This window comes from Lolium perenne, chromosome 3 (assembly GCF_019359855.2).
Source record: "Lolium perenne isolate Kyuss_39 chromosome 3, Kyuss_2.0, whole genome shotgun sequence".
NCBI lineage: Eukaryota > Viridiplantae > Streptophyta > Magnoliopsida > Poales > Poaceae > Lolium > Lolium perenne.
Window position 1 is genome coordinate 185,981,560 of NC_067246.2, and position 19,242 is coordinate 186,000,801.

A 19,242-nucleotide genomic window follows, 5' to 3' on the forward strand; every position below is an offset into this window, starting at 1 on the left:
CAACCACCCAAATCCCTTGTGCTTTGGAGAATCGAAGGAGAAGACCCCGATCTACATCTTCACCGAAGCGTTTTTCATTTCCCCCTCATATGCTTGAGGGCCCCCTTGCTAGTGTTCCTCTTTGGATCCCTAGTTGTTTGTTGTTGATATATTGTTGTTGATTGTTGTGTTGTTACAGATTTGGGAGCCTCCAATTTGGTTGTGGATGTGTGCCCCAAGAACCTTGTAAAGGCCCGGTTTCCGCCTCGAGGAAATCCCTTAGTGGAAGTGGGCTAGGCCTTCGTGGCGTTGCTCACAGGAAATCTGAGTGAAGCCTTCGTGGCTGTTGGTTTGGCTTTCGTAGAAACCACACTCCTCCAAACGTAGACGTACCTTCTTGCAAAGGAAGGGAACTACGGGAATCATCTCCGTGTCTCCCCATGCTCCACTCTCGGTTACCTCTATCCTATTATATCTCTTATATTACGTATCCATATCTTGCTTAGTTGATAACCTTGTCATATAGGTAAATTCACTTAGTTGCATATCTAGAGAATTTACCTTTATGTCAAGCCTAAATTGAAAAAGAACTAAAAATTGGTTAGCACCTATTCACCCCCCCCCCCTCTAGGTGCGGCATACGATTGATACGTCTCCAACGTATCGATAATTTCTTATGTTCCATGCTACTTTATTGATGATACCTACATGTTTTATACATACTTTATGTCATATTTATGCATTTTCCGGCACTAACCTATTAACGAGATGCCGAAGAGCCAGTTGCTGTTTTCTGTTGTTTTTGGTTTCAGAAATCCTAGTAAGGAAATATTCTCGGAATTGGACGAAATCAACGCCCATGATCTTATTTTTCCACGAAGCTTCCAGAAGTCCGGAGAGGAAACGAAGTGGGGCGACGAGGCCGCCACACACCAGGGCGGCGCGGCCCAAGCCCTGGCCGCACCGGCCTGTGGTGTGGGCCCCTCGTGGCGCCCCCTGACCTACTCTTCCGCCTACTTAAGCCTTCGTTGAGAATAACTCCAGTACCGAGAGCCACGATACGGAAAACCTTCCAGAGACGCCGCCGCCGCCAATCCCATCTCGGGGGATTCAGGAGATCGCCTCCGGCACCCAGCCGGAGAGGGGAATCATCTCCCGGAGGACTCTTCACCGCCATGGTCGCCTCCGAAGTGATGAGTGAGTAGTTCACCCCTGGACTATGGGTCCATAGCAGTAGCTAGATGGTCGTCTTCTCCTAATTGTGCTATCATTGTTGGATCTTGTGAGCTGCCTAACATGATCAAGATCATCTATCTGTAATGCTACATGTTGTGTTTGTTGGGATCTGATGAATATGGAATACTATGCTATGTTGATTATCAATCTATTATCTATGTGTTGTTTATGATCTTGCATGCTCTCCGTTACTAGTAGAGGCTCTGGCCAAGTTTTTGCTTGTAACTCCAAGAGGGAGTATTTATGCTCGATAGTGGGTTCATGTCTCCATTAAATCTGGGGGAGTGACAGAAACCTCTAAGATTGTGGATGTGTTGTTGCCACTAGGGATAAAACATCAATGCTATGTCTAAGGATGTATTTGTTGATTACATTACGCACCATACTTAATGCAATTGTCTGTTGTTTGCAACTTAATACTGGAGGGGGTTCGGATGATAACCTGAAGGTGGACTTTTTAGGCATAGATGCATGCTGGATAGCGGTCTATGTACTTTGTCGTAATGCCCAATTAAATCTCACAATAATCATCATAACATGTATGTGCATGGTCATGCCCTCTTTATTTGTCAATTGCCCAACTGTAATTTGTTCACCCAACATGCTTATTCTTATGGGAGAGACACCTCTAGTGAACTGTGGACCCCGGTCCATTCTTTTACATCGAATACAATCTTCTGCAATACTCGTTCTACTGTTTTCTGCAAACAATCATCATCCACACTATACATCTAGTCCTTTGTTACAGCAAGCCGGTGAGATTGACAACCCCACTGTTACGTTGGGACAAAGTATCTTGGTTGTGTTGTGCAGGTTCCACGTTGGCGCCAGAATCCCTGGTGTTGCGCCGCACTACACTTCGCCGCCATCAACCTTCAACGTGCTTCTTGGCTCCTACTAGTTCGATAAACCTTGGTTTCTTACTGAGGGAAAACTTGCCGCTGTACGCATCACACCTTCCTTTTGGGGTTCCCAACGGTCGCGTATTGTACGCGTATCAAGACTGTTTTCTGGCGCCGTTGCCGGGGAGATCGAGACACGCTGCAAGGGGAGTCTCCACTTCCAATCTCTTTACTTTGTTTTTGTCTTGCTTTATTTTATTTACTACTTTGTTTGCTGCATTATATCAAAAACACAAAAAAAATTAGTTGCTAGTTTTATTTTATTTAGAAAAAAGTTTATTTTTTGTCCTTCAACTTTCACACAAGTTTACTTTTGATCCCAAATGTTTCATTTGGTCCAAAAGAGACCCTAAACTTTACCAACTTGTTCAAACGTCTGGTTCTGCCGATATTTTTTGAAAAAGAAACGAAACACAACCAACCAGTATGAAAACCATGGTGAAAATACCCAACCTTTCGCCAAAATAAATTGTACCGAGCCGGTTTCAGCCAAAATAAATCCACAATACTCTGGCTTGAGTAGGTCGCCACAATTTATCTATCTACTCGACATCGGCATCTATCGCTCATCTGACATCCCGATTGTCCACTGCGATGTCCACCACTAGATCAAGCTGGATGTAACGAAAACGCACAACAATCTTTTAACTACCTTTGTGGTTGAAAATGGAGATGATGTTCCTATCGGTCTGCAATTGTGATGAACAAAGCAGTTCAACCTCTCACTCCCTTTCTGCCCTCACATACGCCTAGTGGGCGCGTCCGGCCGGGCGATATGCTGAGGTTAATGACGGCGCTATGAGAATCGCTGAGTGGAAGAAAGACGAGGCTGCCAAGGCAGGTTAGTTACCATCCTGTTTTTCTTGCTCACGGGTGAGTGGGATTCAAGGTTCTGGTCTAGCATTAGTTTTGTTCCGGTCTGATTTTTGTTCTTTCTTCAACCTGGTCTACATCTACGAAAGAAAATCAGAAGACAAGACATGTGAACGGCATGGCAAAGTTTAGGGTCTATTTTGTACCAAATAAAATATTTAGGACGAAAAGTGAACTATGCACAAAGTTGAAGGATGCAAAATGGACTTTTTTCTTTTATTTACTGTCTTGCTCTCCATATTAAAAACACAAAAAATTAGTTACTTGCATTTTACTTTTGTTACCATGTCTAGTTCTGCACCTGTTACTTCTTCACCTGAGGAATTAGTCTTCACTTTTAAACAAGGGGATGAGGAGAGTTTTAAAGATGCTTGGTCCGGAATTTTTGATTCTTATCGTAAAGCTGAACCTCAAATGACTCTAAGTTTGCTCCTTAGTAACTTTTATTTTGGGCTTATGATTCGCTATAGATATGCCTTGGATGCTGTAGTGGGAGGAGATTTCCTTCATTGCAATGGGGATCAAGCTTTTAATGCCATAAAAAAATTGGTTGCATCACATAGTTCAGCTAATAACTTTGATTCAGCTCTTATTAGCATTTATAATAGATTAAACACTCTTGAGACAAGTGCATCTTGCTTGAAAGAAAATTATAGCTATGTTCGTAACCGTCTTGATCAAGTTTTAGTGAACTCTGAACCTTCAATATGGGACCCTACTATTAAAGTTGTTATCGGTGGTGAAACTTTTCATGCCAATTGTGATATTATGTCTGAATTTTGCCTTATGCCTAAGAGTATTTATGAATCTTTGACACTTTGGGGACTCGTTGAAGGGGGAGAAGGAATAACTCTTATTGATAACTCTGTTATAATTCCTAAGGGAATAGCCGAGGGTGTGCATACAACCATTCTTGGGAGAACAGTATCCACTGATTATCTTGTTATTGAATTTGTAGGAACAGGACAAATCACACTCGGAAGATCCCTGTTGAAACTATTGGGAGCAGTCATAAATGTGGGAGAAGGCACCCTAAAATTCACCTCTACACCGGGGGGTAGACATGTATTCCCTAAATCAAAGAGTAAGAAAAAGAATAAGAAGGGTAGGCATAAAGCCCGAGGTAATGTTGATGCTTCGTCTCCTGATAATACTTGATATACACTTTCTACGCCTAGCTGAAAGGCGTTAAAGAAAAGCGCTTATGGGAGACAACCCATGATTTTACTACTGCACTTTTATTTTATATTTGAGACTTTGAAGTTGTTACTACTGTAGCAACCTCTCCTTATCTTAGTTTTGTTGCATTGTTGTGCCAAGTAAAGTCTTTGATAGTAAGGTTCATACTAGATTTGGATTACTGCGCAGAAACAGATTTCTTGCTGTCACGAATCTGGGCCTAATTCTCTGTAGGTAACTCAGAAAATTATGCCAATTTACGTGAGTGATCCTCAGATATGTACGCAACTTTCATTCAATTTGAACATTTTCATATGAGCAAGTCTGGTGCCTCTTAGAAATTCATCTTTACGAACTGTTCTGTTTTGACAGATTCTGCCTTTTATTTCGCATTGCCTGTTTTGCTATGCTTGATGGATTTTTCTATTCCATTAACTTTCAGTAGCTTTGTGCAATGTCCAGAAGTGTTAATAATGATTATGTAACCTCTGAACATGTGAATTTTTATTATGCACTAACCCTCTAATGAGTTGTTTTGAGTTTGGTGTGGAGGAAGTTTTCAAGGATCAAGAGAGGAGGATGATACAATATGATCAAGGAGAGTGAAAGCTCTAAGCTTGCGGATGCCCCGGTGGTTCACCCTCTGCATATTTCAAGGAGACTCAAGCGTCTAAGCTTGGGGATGCCCAAGGCATCCCCTTCTTCATCGACAACATTATCAGGTTCCTCTAGTGAAACTATATTTTTATTCCATCACATCTTATGTACTTTGCTTGGAGCGTCTGTTTGTTTTTATTTTTGTTTTGTTTGAATAAAGTTGGATCCTAGCATTCATTGTGTGGGAGAGAGACACGCTCCGCTGTTGCATATGGACAAATATGTCCTTAGGCTTTACTCATAATATTCATGGCGAAGGTTGAACTGCTTCGTTAAATTGTTATATGGTTGGAAACGGGAAATGCTACATGTAGTAATTGGTAAAATGTCTTGAATAATGTGATACTTGGCAATTGTTGTGCTCATGTTTAAGCTCTTGCATCATATACTTTGCACCTATTAATGAAGAAATACATAGAGCTTGCTAAAATTTGGTTTGCATAATTGGTCTCTCTAAGGTCTAGATATTTTCTAGTAAGGGTCGAACAACAAGGAAGACGGTGTAGAGTCTTATAATGCTTACAATATGTCTTTTATGTGAGTTTTGCTGCACCGGTTCATACTTGTGTTTGTTTCAAATAACCTTGCTAGCCTAAACCTTGTATCGAGAGGGAATACTTCTCATGCATCCAAAATCCTTGAGCCAACCACTATGCCATTTGTGTCCACCATACCTACCCACTACATGGTATTTCTCCGCCATTCCAAAGTAAATTGCTTGAGTGCTACCTTTAAAATTTCCATTCTTCTTCTTTGCAATATATAGCTCATGGGACAAATAGCCTAAAAACTATTGTGGTATTGAATATGTACTTATGCACTTTATCTCTTATTAAGTTGCTTGTTGTGCGATAACCATGTTCCTGGGGACGCCATCAACACTTTGTTGAATATCATGTGAGTTGCTATGCATGTCCGTCTTGTCTGAAGTAAGGGCGATTTACCATGAGTTGAATGGTTTGAGCATGCATATTGTTAGAGAAGAACATTGGGCCGCTAACTAAAGCCATGATCCATGGTGGAAGTTTCAGTTTTGGACAAATATCCTCAATCTCTTATGAGAATATTAATTGTTGCTAAATGCTTATGCATTAAAGAGGAGTCCATTATCTGTTGTCTATGTTGTCCCGGTATGGATGTCTAAGTTGAGAATAATCAAAAGCGAGAAATCCAATGCGAGCTTTCTCCTTAGACCTTTGTACAAGCGGCATAGAGGTACCCTTTGTGACACTTGGTTAAAACATATGTATTGCGATGATAATCTAGGTAATCCAAGCTAATTAGGACAAGGTGCGGGCACTATTGGTATACTATGCATGAGGCTTGCAACTTGTAGGATATAATTTACATGATACATATGCTCTATTACTACCGTTGACAAAATTGTTTCTTGTTTTCAAAACCAAAGCTCTAGCAAAAATATAGCAATCAATGCTTCCCTCTGCAAAGGGCCATTCTTCTACTTTTTATGTTGAGTCAGTTTACCTATTTCTCTCCACCTCAAGAAGCAAACACTTGTGTTAACTGTGCATTGATTCCTACATACTTGCATATTGCACTTGTTATATTACTTTATGTTGACAATATCCATGAGATATACATGTTACAAGTTGAAAGCAACCGCTGAAACTTAATCTTCCTTTGTGTTGCTTCAATACCTTTACTTTGAATTTATTGCTTTATGAGTTAACTCTTATGCAAGACTTATTGATGCTTGTCTTGAAAGTACTATTCATGAAAAGTCTTTGCTATATGATTCAGTTGTTTACTCATTGCATTACCATTGTTTCGAATCGATGCATTCATTATATGTGCTTACAATAGTATGATCAAGATTATGATGGCATGTCACTTCAGAAATTATCTTTGTTATCGTTTACCTACTCGGGACGAGTAGGAACTAAGCTTGGGGATGCTGATACGTCTCCAACGTATCGATAATTTCTTATGTTCCATGCTACTTTATTGATGATACCTACATGTTTTATACATACTTTATGTCATATTTATGCATTTTCCGGCACTAACCTATTAACGAGATGCCGAAGAGCCAGTTGCTGTTTTCTGCTGTTTTTTGTTTCAGAAATCCTAGTAAGGAAATATTCTCAGAATTGGACGAAATCAACGCCCAGGATCTTATTTTTCGACGAAGCTTCCAGAAGTACGGAGAGGAAACGAAGTGGGACGACGAGGCCACCACACACCAGGGCGGCGCGGCCCAAGCCCTGGCCGCGCCGGCCTGTGGTGTGGGCCCCTCGTGCTGCCCCCTGACCTACTCTTCCGCCTACTTAAGCCTTCGTCGAGAATAACTCCAGTACCGAGAGCCACGATACAGAAAACCTTCCAGAGACGTCGCCGCCGCCAATCCCATCTCGGGGGATTCAGGAGATCGCCTCCGACACCCTGCCGGAGAGGGGAATCATCTCCCGGAGGACTCTTCACCGCCATGGTCGCCTCCGGAGTGATGAGTGAGTAGTTCACCCCTAGACTATGGGTCCATAGCAGTAGCTAGATGGTCGTCTTCTCCTAATTGTGCTATCATTGTTGGATCTTGTGAGCTGCCTAACTTGATCAAGATCATCTATCTGTAATGCTACATGTTGTGTTTGTTGGGATCTGATGAATATGGAATACTATGCTATGTTGATTATCAATCTATTATCTATGTGTTGTTTATGATCTTGCATGCTCTCTGTTACTAGTAGAGGCTCTTGGCCAAGTTTTTGCTTGTAACTCCAAGAGGGAGTATTTATGCTCGATAGTGGGTTCATGTCTCCATTAAATCTGGGGGAGTGACAGAAACCTCTAAGGTTGTGGATGTGCTGTTGCCACTAGGGATAAAACATCAATGCTATGTCTAAGGATGTATTTGTTGATTACATTACGCACCATACTTAATGCAATTGTCTGTTGTTTGCAACTTAATACTGGAGGGGGTTCGGATGATAACCTGAAGGTGGACTTTTTAGGCATAGATGCATGCTGGATAGCGGTCTATGTACTTTGTCGTAATGCCCAATTAAATCTCACAATACTCATCATAACATGTATGTGCATGGTCATGCCCTCTTTATTTGTCAATTGCCCAACTGTAATTTGTTCACCCAACATGCTTATTCTTATGGGAGAGACACCTCTAATGAACTGTGGACCCCGGTCCATTCTTTTACATCGAATACAATCTACTGCAATATTCGTTCTACTGTTTTCTGCAAACAATCATCATCCACACTATACATCTAATCCTTTGTTACAGCAAGCCGGTGAGATTGACAACCTCACTGTTACGTTGGGACAAAGTATCTTGGTTGTGTTGTGCAGGTTCCACGTTGGCGTCGGAATCCCTGGTGTTGCGCCGCACTACACTTCGCCGCCATCAACCTTCAACGTGCTTCTTGGCTCCTACTGGTTCGATAAACCTTGGTTTCTTACTGAGGGAAAACTTGCCGCTGTACGCATCACACCTTCCTCTTGGGGTTCCCAACGGTCGCGTGCTGTACGCGTATCAACGATCCTTTCAATTGGTATCAGAGCCTCGGCTCTTATTTCGGGCTTAACCGCCTAAGAGTATGCCGGAGGATGAACACTCGGAGGGGGCCGCAAAGCCGGTCTCCATGGATGATCTCAAAGTGTTGGAAACATCCTTGAGATCAACCATGCAAACCCAAATGGAAACCTTTATGAAAATGTTTAACGACCGCTTTCCCGCGGCTCCCTCCATCATCCCCACCGAAGAGGAAAAGGACAAGGGTGCGTTAGAAGGAGGAGATGCTTCGACATCACCCCTCTCTATCAATCCCTTGAATGGTGATAACTTAAACACTATCAAACCCCCCGTTACTTCTCCTAGGGGAACTAGTGGAGGTGTTAGCTACAATCAATTGGCTCCGCCTTTCCTATCTCCCGATATCCCGGTTCCCCATCCTCATATAAACATTCGGGGCGACCCACCTAAGTTTAATGTTAAAGATTTCGATACATGGCAATTTGAGTTCCGTTCTCATGTTTGCAGTGCCTCCAATGAACTTTAGAGAATCACCGTGGAAGGCTTCAAGCCCTACAACCCCGACAAGTTAACTAGAAGAGAAGCGGTTGATAGTCAACTCAATGACACCGCCTTGCACATGATTGAAACTAGTGTGGGGACAAAGGAATTGTCTCGTGTTCGGAATTTCACCACCGCCAAGGAAGCTTGGGATGGTTTGGCCGCTAGTTGCATTGGAAGTGATAGCATGAGAAGGAACAAGTACAATTCTCTTCGGAATCAAGCCGAAGCATTCATGAGGCTACCGGATGAAGATCATGAAGCCATGTATGGAAGACTTCTCACCTTTGCCGATGCTTTGGGAATGTGGGTGCCACCCACATCAATGACTCTTGGATCAAAGATAAGTACATCGATTGCATGATGCCGTTTGAACCCATTGATGTCAAGACTCTTGTTGGGAGAGAATGCTTTTCCTCTCTCACCTCTCAACAAGCGGTGCACGAGATGCAAGCTCTCATGGTGCTCGAGCAAAACTCTCATGATTCTCGCAATCGTGCCATTGGAATGTCAAGAGGGAACAATCTTGCCTTGATGGTCAATTCCGTAGATGAAGTGAACCCTCAAGAACCATATAGGACTTCTTGGAGTATGTCCTATCCGGAAGACTTGGAACTCCACTACAATGATCACATGGCATTCCATGCAAAATCCTTTTGGGTTGACCCGTCCAAGGCCAAGGAAGACAACATCAAGAGAAACCACTCAAGTGGATTCACAAGCTCGGGCCCAAAAACAAGATCATGCTACAATTGTGGTGACAAGCACCATTTCATCGCTCAATGCCCCTATGAGCATAGGGAAACTAATGGTGGAAGGTGATACGTCTCAAATGTATCTATAATTTCTTATATTCCATGCTACTTTTATGACAATACTCACATATTTTATACACACTTTATGTCATTATTATGCATTTTCCGGCACTAACCTATTGACAAGATGCCGAAGAGCCAGTTCCTGTTTTGTGCTGTTTTTGGTTTCAGAAATCCTACAAAGGAAATATTCTCGGAATTGGACGAAATCAACGCCCAGGGTCTTATTTTTCCACGGAGCTTCCAGAAGACCAAAGAGCATACGAAGTGGGGCCACGGGGCGCCGACACCACAAGGCCGCGCGGGCAGGGGGTGGCCCGTGCCGCCCTATGGTGTGGGGCCCTCGTGCCTCCACCGACCCTGCCCTTCCGCCTACTTAAACTCTCCGTCGCGAAAACCCTATCACCGAGAGCCACGATACGGAAAAAGTTCCAGAGACGCCGCCGCCGCCAATCCCATCTCGGGGGATTCAGGAGATCGCCTTCGGCACCCTGCCGGAGAGGGGAATCATCTCCCGGAGGACTCTACATCACCATGATCGCCTCCGGACTGATGTGTGAGTAGTTCATCCTTGGACTATGGGTCCATAGCAGTAGCTAGATGGTTGTCTTCTCCTCTTGTGCTATCATGTTTAGATCTTGTGAGCTGCCTATCATGATCAAGATCATCTATTTGTAATGCTACATGTTGTGTTTGTTGGGATCCGATGAATATGGAATACTATGTCAAGTTGATTATCAATCTATCATGTGTTGTTTATGATCTTGCATGCTCTCCGTTGCTAGTAGAGGCTCTGGCCAAGTTGATACTTGTGACTCCAAGAGGGAGTATTTATGCTCGATAGTGGGTTCATGCCTCCATTGAATGCAGGACGGTGACAGAAAGTTCTAAGGTTGTGGATGTGCTGTTGCCACTAGGGATAAAACATCGATGCTTTGTCTAAGGATATTTGTGTTGATTACATTACGCATCATACTTAATGCAATTGTCTGTTGTTTGCAACTTAATACTGGAAGGGGTACGGATGCTAACCCGAAGGTGGACTTTTTAGGCATAGATGCATGCTGGATAGCGGTCTATGTACTTTGTCGTAATGCCCTAAGTAAATCTCATAGTAGTCATCATGATATGTTTGTGCATTGTGATGCCCTCTCTATTTGTCAATTGCCCAACTGTAATTTGTTCACCCAACATGCTATTTCTTATTGGAGAGACACCACTAGTGAACTGTGGACCCCGGTCCATTCTTTTACATCTGAATACAATCTACTGCAATCATTGTTCTCTGCTGCTCTTCGCAAACAAACATCATTTTCCACACTATACGTTTAATCCTTTGTTTACAGCAAGCCGGTGAGATTGACAACCTCACTGTTACGTTGGGGCAAAGTATTTTGATTGTGTTGTGCAGGTTCCACGTTGACGCCGGAATCCCTGGTGTTGCGCCACACTACACTCCGTCACCAACAACCTTCACGTGGCCGTTGACTCCTACTGGCTCGATAACCTTGGTTTCTTACTGAGGGAAAACTTACTGTTGTACGCATCACACCTTTCTCTTGGGGTTCCCAACGGGCGTGTGCTTTACGCGTCATCAAGACTGTTTTTTGGCGCCGTTGCCGGGAGATCAAGACACGCTGCAAGGGGAGTCTCCCACATCCAATCTCTTTACTTTGTTATTGTCTTGCTTTACTTTATTTTATTTCCTGTTTTGTTTGCTTTCTCTATATCAAAAATACAAAAAAATTAGTTACTTGCTTTACTTTATTTACTGTCTTTTTTGCTTTCTTTATATCAAAAAAACAAAAAAATTAGTTACTTGCATTTACTTTATTTAATTCAGTTTTCTTTACTTATTTTTACTACTGTTAAAATGAATACTCCTGAGAACACTTAGTTGTGTGATTTCACTAGTTAGGCTTAATGGAAAACAACAAAAATATTAGAGATCTTTATAGTATTTATCTTGAGTTAGGACATGAAGTGTTTGAAGAGAAAATTAAAAAACCTATGGAACTTTATATGCATGCTAATGGTAATGTTATTAGTATGAATGCTTTGAACACCATTGTTGCTAATGCTATGGAAAATTCTAAGCTTGCGGAAGCTAGTTTTGATGAGCACGATATTTTTAGTCCCTAAGCATGGAGGATAAAATTTACTTTGATGATACTTTACCTCCTATATATGATGATTATGGTGATGAGAATAATAATGATAGCTATTTTATTGAATTTGCTCCCACTGCAATTAATAGTAATGACTATGCTTATGTGGAGAGTAATAATTTTATGCATGTAGCTCAGGATAAGAATGTTTCATGTGATAGTTATATTGTTGAGTTTGTTCATGATGCTACTGAAAATATTTATGAGAGAGGACAATATGGTTGTAGGGATTTTCATGTTACTAAAACACCTCTCTTTTTGCTGAAAATCTTGAAGTTGCGCTTGTCTTGTTTTCCTATGCTTATTGCATTATGCTTACATGACTTGTTTATTTACAAGATTCCTTTTCATAGGAAGTGGGTTAGACTTAAAAGCGTTTCTTATTTTATTTTGATGCTCTCTTTTGCTTCAACTCTTGTTACTTGCGAGAGCATCATTAAAATTACTGAGCCCATCTTAATGGCTATAAAGAAAGCACTTATGGGAGACAACCCATTATTTTACTTCTACAATTTTTATTTTATATTTGAGTCTTGGAAGTTATTACTACTGTAGCAACCTCTCCTTATCTTTATTTTATTGCATTGTTGTGTCAAGTAAAGTCTTTCATAGTAAGGTTGATACTAGAATTGGATTACTGCGCAGAAACAGATTTCTTTCTGTCACGAAATTGAGTAGCCCCCTCTGTAGGTAACTCAGAAAAATCTGCCAATTTACGTGCGTGATCCTCAGATATGTACGCAACTTTCATTCAATTTGAGATTTTTCATCTGAGCAAGTTAAGTGCCGCTAAAAAAATCGTCTTTACGTACTGTTCTGTTTTGACAGATTCTGCCTTTTATTTCACACTGCCTCTTTTGCTATGTTTGATGGATTTCTTTGTTCCATTAACTTTTAGTAGCTTTGTGCAATGTCTAGAAGTGTTAAGAATGATTATTTCACCTCTGAATATGTGAATTTTTGATTATGCACTAACCCTCTAATGAGTTTGTTTTGAGTTTGGTGTGGAGGAAGTTTTCAAGGATCAAGAGAGGAGGATGATACAATATGATCAAGAAGAGTGAAAACTCTAAGCTTGGGGATGCCCCCGTGGTTCATCCCTGCATATTTCAAGAAGACTCAAGCATCTAAGCTTGGGGATGCTTGATGTCTACGGGAGCTTCTATTCTTGTAGACAGTGTTGGGCCTCCAAGAGCAGAGGTTTGTAGAACAGCAGCAAGTTTCCCTTAAGTGGATCACCCAAGGTTTATCGAACTCAGGGAGGAAGAGGTCAAAGATATCCCTCTCAAGCAACCCTGCAACCACAAAGCGAGAAGTCTCTTGTGTCCCCAACACACCTAATACAATAGGTGCACTAGTTCGGCGAAGTGATAGTGAGATACAAGTAATATGGATGAGTGTGAGTGTGAAAGATCGAGATGTCGCCTAGAGGGGGGGGGGGGTGAATAGGCAATTACAAACTCTTGCGGATTTGTCTTGTATGAATGCGGAATTAAACTATCGTTTAGTTTACAAGCACAAACCCTAAATATGCTAAGCTCAACTAAGTGTAACAATAGCAACTAGAGCTAAGCAAGATAGGCACAAGATATATGTAGCACAAGTGATAGCAAGATATATGTACTTCAAGCACGATGGCTATCACAAGGAAAGAGAGCTCGGGTATAGAAATAACCGAGGCACGCGGAGACGAGGATGTATTCCCGTGTTCCCTTGCTTTGCAACAAGGTACGTCACGTTTGGAGGAGTGGAGGTCCCACGAAGGATTCCCCGCGCCACGAAGGCTCACCCTATTCTCCGAACCACACCCACGAAGGACAATGGCCCTTTCCTTATGGTTAGCTTTTTCTCCGCTCCGGAGATGGCAAGCTCCACAACCACTTCACAAGCTCCACGAAGGAGAAGCCCGGGCCTCTTCACAATCTTCTTGAAGAGATCACCGGAGCACCAATCACCAAGCCAACTAGGAGGTCACCCTCCAAGAGTAACAAGCTCACGGTCTCTCACTCGAACAAATCGTGGTGGAGAGCTCAACACTATGCAATGATGCAAAGCAAGAACACCGGAGGTGTTCAAGTCCTTCACACTCAAATCCCACCAAAGCAACGAATGCTAGGATGAGATTGGAGAGGAAGAACAAGGGGGAAAGTCAACCAAAGACTCCAAGATCTAGATCCCAAGAGATTCCCTCACTTAGAGAAGAAATGGTTTGGTGGAAGTGTAGATCTAGATCTCCTCTCTCAAATCCTCAAATATGAGCAAGAATGGTTGGAGGAATCAAGGGGGAGAGCAAGTTCTTCAAATAGCAACAATGGAGGTGAGAGAATAGGAAGAACTACTTGGGCTCAAGGTGGAAGAAAGGTATTTATAGCCCAAGTGGAAAAAAAAACTGTTGGGGGAAAAAGACAGAAAAACGGGCAGAAAAAAAGTCAGAAAAACGTCCCAGGCCGGCGGCCCAGCCGGCTGACCGGATGCTGGGCTGAGGAGGCCGGCCAGCCATCCGGCCCAGCCGGGCCACCGACCGGATGAGGAGCAGGCCGCGCAGGGGCGGCAGGAAGCAAGGGGGCGCGCGGGGAGATGGGCCGCGCGGGGGGCTAAGGCCCAGCCGGGCGGGAGGCCGGCCTGGCCGGGCGGGAGCCGGGCGGGCCGGCGGCTGCCGGGGCCCGTGGCCGGACTGGACCGGGAGGCCCACCGGATGCGGCCCCGGATGGCACCAGCACCGGACCCGGTGCGGACCGGGTGGGCCGGTGGCTGGGCAGTCGGCCGGCTGGCCCCTCCCCCCTTTTTTTTTATTTTTCTTTTTATTCTTTTCTCCCCTTACCTTTTTCTTTAACAACTAATGCTCCCGAACTCCGATTCGCATGAAACCAATTTTGTTTGGAAGATAACAACAAATGCTATCTTATAGAAAGTGAAAACCCAAGAATCTGTAGGAGGGGATTTTATCATGAATATAAAAGGTAGAACCTTATATCATGAATAACCGTTAAAATCCCCCAACCTCGAAAACGCAATAGAAGATGCATGCGAACTCCGTTTTCGATGAACTTGGGCTTGTTGTAAAGCTAGCAACAAGCTCAAGAACCTCACACCGAGAAATACCAAGAAGCAATAAGAATGTGCAAAGAATGCAAAGGATTGAGCTCCCTAAGATGATGTGATCAAGTTACCCAACCGAAAGCCCCTCTTGATAGTGCGGCTATCTATCCTATAATCCGGTCTCCCAACAACCACCTTGAGACCGGTAAAAGGAAAACCTAGCAAGGCCATACCTTTGCCTTGCGCATCCCGCTTGATCTTGATGATAGCTCTTCAAGCTCCACTCAAGCCGGAATGCCACACTTGATCATCGTCGCTTCGTGAAGACTCACAAATGCTCCCCCATACACCATGATGGGAAAGCTCTATTGATGCACATCTTCACATGTCCATCATCACCAAATGGACGGCAAGCTTCAAGTATGTGATCCACTCAAGATGCTCAACTTGAACTTGCCCAACTCAACCTTGTATCTTCTCATACTTACTTAAGATAGAGCATGGCTAATATTGAGTTCCACATAAGAACTCCATCTTCATTTCTTCTTCTTGATCATATCACATATATATCTTCATACCGATGATCTTGATGCCAATACACAAGGTATATCTTTATCTTCATGACATCCATACTTGAATCCAACACATGGAGAGCAAGTAGTACCTATGGAATATTCCTTCATATAAACTCAATGAAAACATTAGTCCATAGGGGTTGTCATTGATTACCAAAACCACACATAGGGGCAATATACCCTTACAATCTCCCCCATTTTGGTAATTGATGACAACCACAATAAGAGGGTTTATATAATGAATATTAGGAACAAGTACGCAACTTATCCGAGAATAAGTTGTATACAAGAGGTTGTATTTGATATGGTCGAGTAACACAAAGCTACTAGCCCATAACAAAACCGGCTCTACTCACACAACTACAACAAATGCAAGAGATGTGGGTAGAACCAATATATATAGAGAAAACTCCCCCACAATGTATGCACGTGTGATGAACATGAATTCATTGCATATATTGTCAAGATTAACCTTTGGGATAGTTTCCACTATATATATACAACCATGCAAGACATATAAATATGGAATGCATGAGAGGCAAAACACTTAAGCACAAACCAATCTTAAGTATAAAAACAATTCCCTTAAACCCTCTAAACTTCTCCCCCATTGGCATCGATTGTCAAAATGGGAGAAAAAATTTAGAAGGCCAATATAATGTGAGTTCCTCCCCAAAGTGTGCACTTCTCATAATTTGAGTGGAATCAAATGCACATATCCAATGATGAATACTTGAAGGAAGTCAAACTATATTGAGGATCAAAGATTGCATAAGAATCACATGATGGAGAAAGTTTTCACAAATAAATCAAGCAATCAAAGATCCAATTGGACAAACAAAGATATCATGATAAGAGAGATATAGTGCTCTAAATAAAATAAGAAAGCTCCCCAAGGTTCATGCGCAATTTATAATGTTTGTATTTGAATACAATATACACAAACATGGAATCCTCACTCCCTATATATCATTTAGAACACAACTAAGATAAAGTGAATATGCTTATCAAGAGCAACTTGAGTCCAACAATTACGAGATATGAGTGCACGAGGAAAAACAAATAAACCAAGCACTCATAAATCTTCTTTACCAACAACACTAAAATCAAAAGGATAAGAAGATGGTTGGCAAAGAACAAGGATATCAAGGTGATGGATTAGCCCTCTTATGTATATGAGTTTCTAATGTGGACAAAGTGGTCCATAAAGAAACATGCACACACGAGAGGTTAATAGAGTAAATAAGGCAAGATATCCAAGATGAAGTCATAGAATATACCAAAGGATGTTTGCTTAAAAAGCACATATAGCCTATGGCTCCAATTTTCACTTATGGTATATGAATGAGCTTCAACCAAGTAAAATCTCAAAAACATCACAACCAACAATAAGGGAAGTAAAGCTAGTTGGAGTGTTTCGAGAAAAGCAACAAGTATCATAAATACGGATTTATTTCGCAATTTCATCAATATTGCACATAAGAGTTATTTGAGGAATTGATATGCAATAAATTGCTAGAGGGCATATTTGGGATAGGTGAATCATAAACATGATTTATATATATATATCCCCATCATATGCATCTTCTCAAATTACTCAAGTGTACAATAAGAAGTTTTCTTTAAAAGGATTTTTCAAGAACCTCAATATTTTCGAAATAAGGAATTTCATGCCAAGATGCAACCTACAAGAGGTTGGATGATATATGAGTATGCATGAATAAGATACTTGTTACCGAGATAGCAATGGCTTGATGTAGTAGATAAGAGTTCATTGATCATCCTAGCTTGACTCCAATTCTCATATGGTGATAACACGTTCCTTATAGATGAGACAAGCCTCCATTGCATCTCTAATGTACCTAAAACATCATTCAAGTACATCTTGGCCCCCAAACTTATTGGGTCCAACATGGTTAGACAAACCACAATATATAGGACACACTCCATATAAATATGTGCATATTTAGATGAAATTTGAATTTCATGCACATCTTAGCCATTTAGGATTTGATGGAGTATACCCTATATAATGGATCAAACAAAGCAAGCATGCTACAAATATAAACAAATTACATATAAGCACACATAAAGACTTTAAAGATCCAAGAAAGATATACTTTGGACAAAACACCAAATGAATCGAATAAGGCATAAAGGTGTCACCAAACAAATTTGTTGTCCAAATTATATTAAAGACGCAAATCACAAAAGATTTGCTCAAGAAAGTTCAACAAATGAACTAAGAAGAAACCATTAAGCATAAAGGATGAAATAAAGCAAACATGCTCAAGGATTTATCTCATTCAAGCAAATAGATCATGTAAGAAGGAATGAGATAGCAAACTCCCAAAAAGAGCAAGGTTCAAACAAATATACCAAACCCTCTACACCTTTCACAATGGCACAATGTACCGTAAGGAAAAGGTTTGTCTTCCAAAACAAACACTTGATGTGAATCAAGAGAATTTATCAAAAGATTTTTCAAAGGGACAAGGAAGACACGTGGGAGCACAAAGATTTCTTGGAAATAATATAAGGAAATAAGAAGCAATCCAAAGTGAAGGTGATCCATAGATTTAACCACATACAAGGTTGTCAAATGTCAAAGACAATGAAAATATTGGAATTAACTTCCGGTGGTATATAACAAGGATAGTAAGGATCAACTTCACAATAAAAGGCATAGGATAAGTATATAGAATTAAGCACTATGCATGGATGAAGATTCTTGATAGCTTCAATTAGTCAAACAATCACGCACGGCAATGATTAGAATAACTTGAAGCAAATGGTGTCCCAAATAAGATATAGAGATATGTATTTGAGGAAAACCGTACCAAGGATCTCTTACTCAAACAAGAACCAAAAGATGAGCAATAAAAGCTTTTTACTACAAGTGGAGCTTGTTTGAGCAAACATGCCACCTAGGAGCAAGATAATTAAGAGCATCAACTCTAAGTGGCAAAACCTCATATGTTCACATTTTCTAGGCTTGTGATATGTACAAAACATATTACTCCCCCATAATGTGATAAAACATTTCTTCTAAACACGAGGCAACTAAAAATCGATTAGAGATGATTAATGGACATTTAGAATTTGAATTTCTCATGAGTATGACACACCACATAGTGACTAGATAATCTTGCAATATCAATACTAAGTGGTGCTACCCATATACACACATTTTATAGAAAGAGAGATGCACAAAGCATATCACTCCCCCAAAATGGGATGCTCCATTAATCACTCAAAGAGAGCCAAATAAGATATCATCAAGATGCATTAGGCTCAAAACAATACATAAGTATATGATGAGTCAAACAACATACTTGAATACACAAGATAAGCAAGTAAGACACAACACATACATACACATATTTGGTACAAAACCAAACATGCAAAGGGGCAAGTAACTTACAATAAACATGAAGAGTTGAAGTATAAGTTACCGCAAAGAGGAACATTGGATATAAGATATAGATGATAATCCATACGACTTGGCTTGGTAAAAATACAATATATGAAGATCCCTTAATTCTTCATGAAGTAGCCAAATCTCCAATGCCCTCCACATGCACCTATTGATCAAGTTTGAGATTGTTGGTCCCCAACCAAGTTGGGTCCTAAGAGATTAGTCACAATAGGCTTGGCAACCCAAATGGTTCTTTTCTTGAAACCACTTTGAGTTCCAACAAACTTGGCAAACACATTGACATCCTTATCCTTCCCTAGAGAATATTCATCATCAACAATTATAGGGTTAGATAA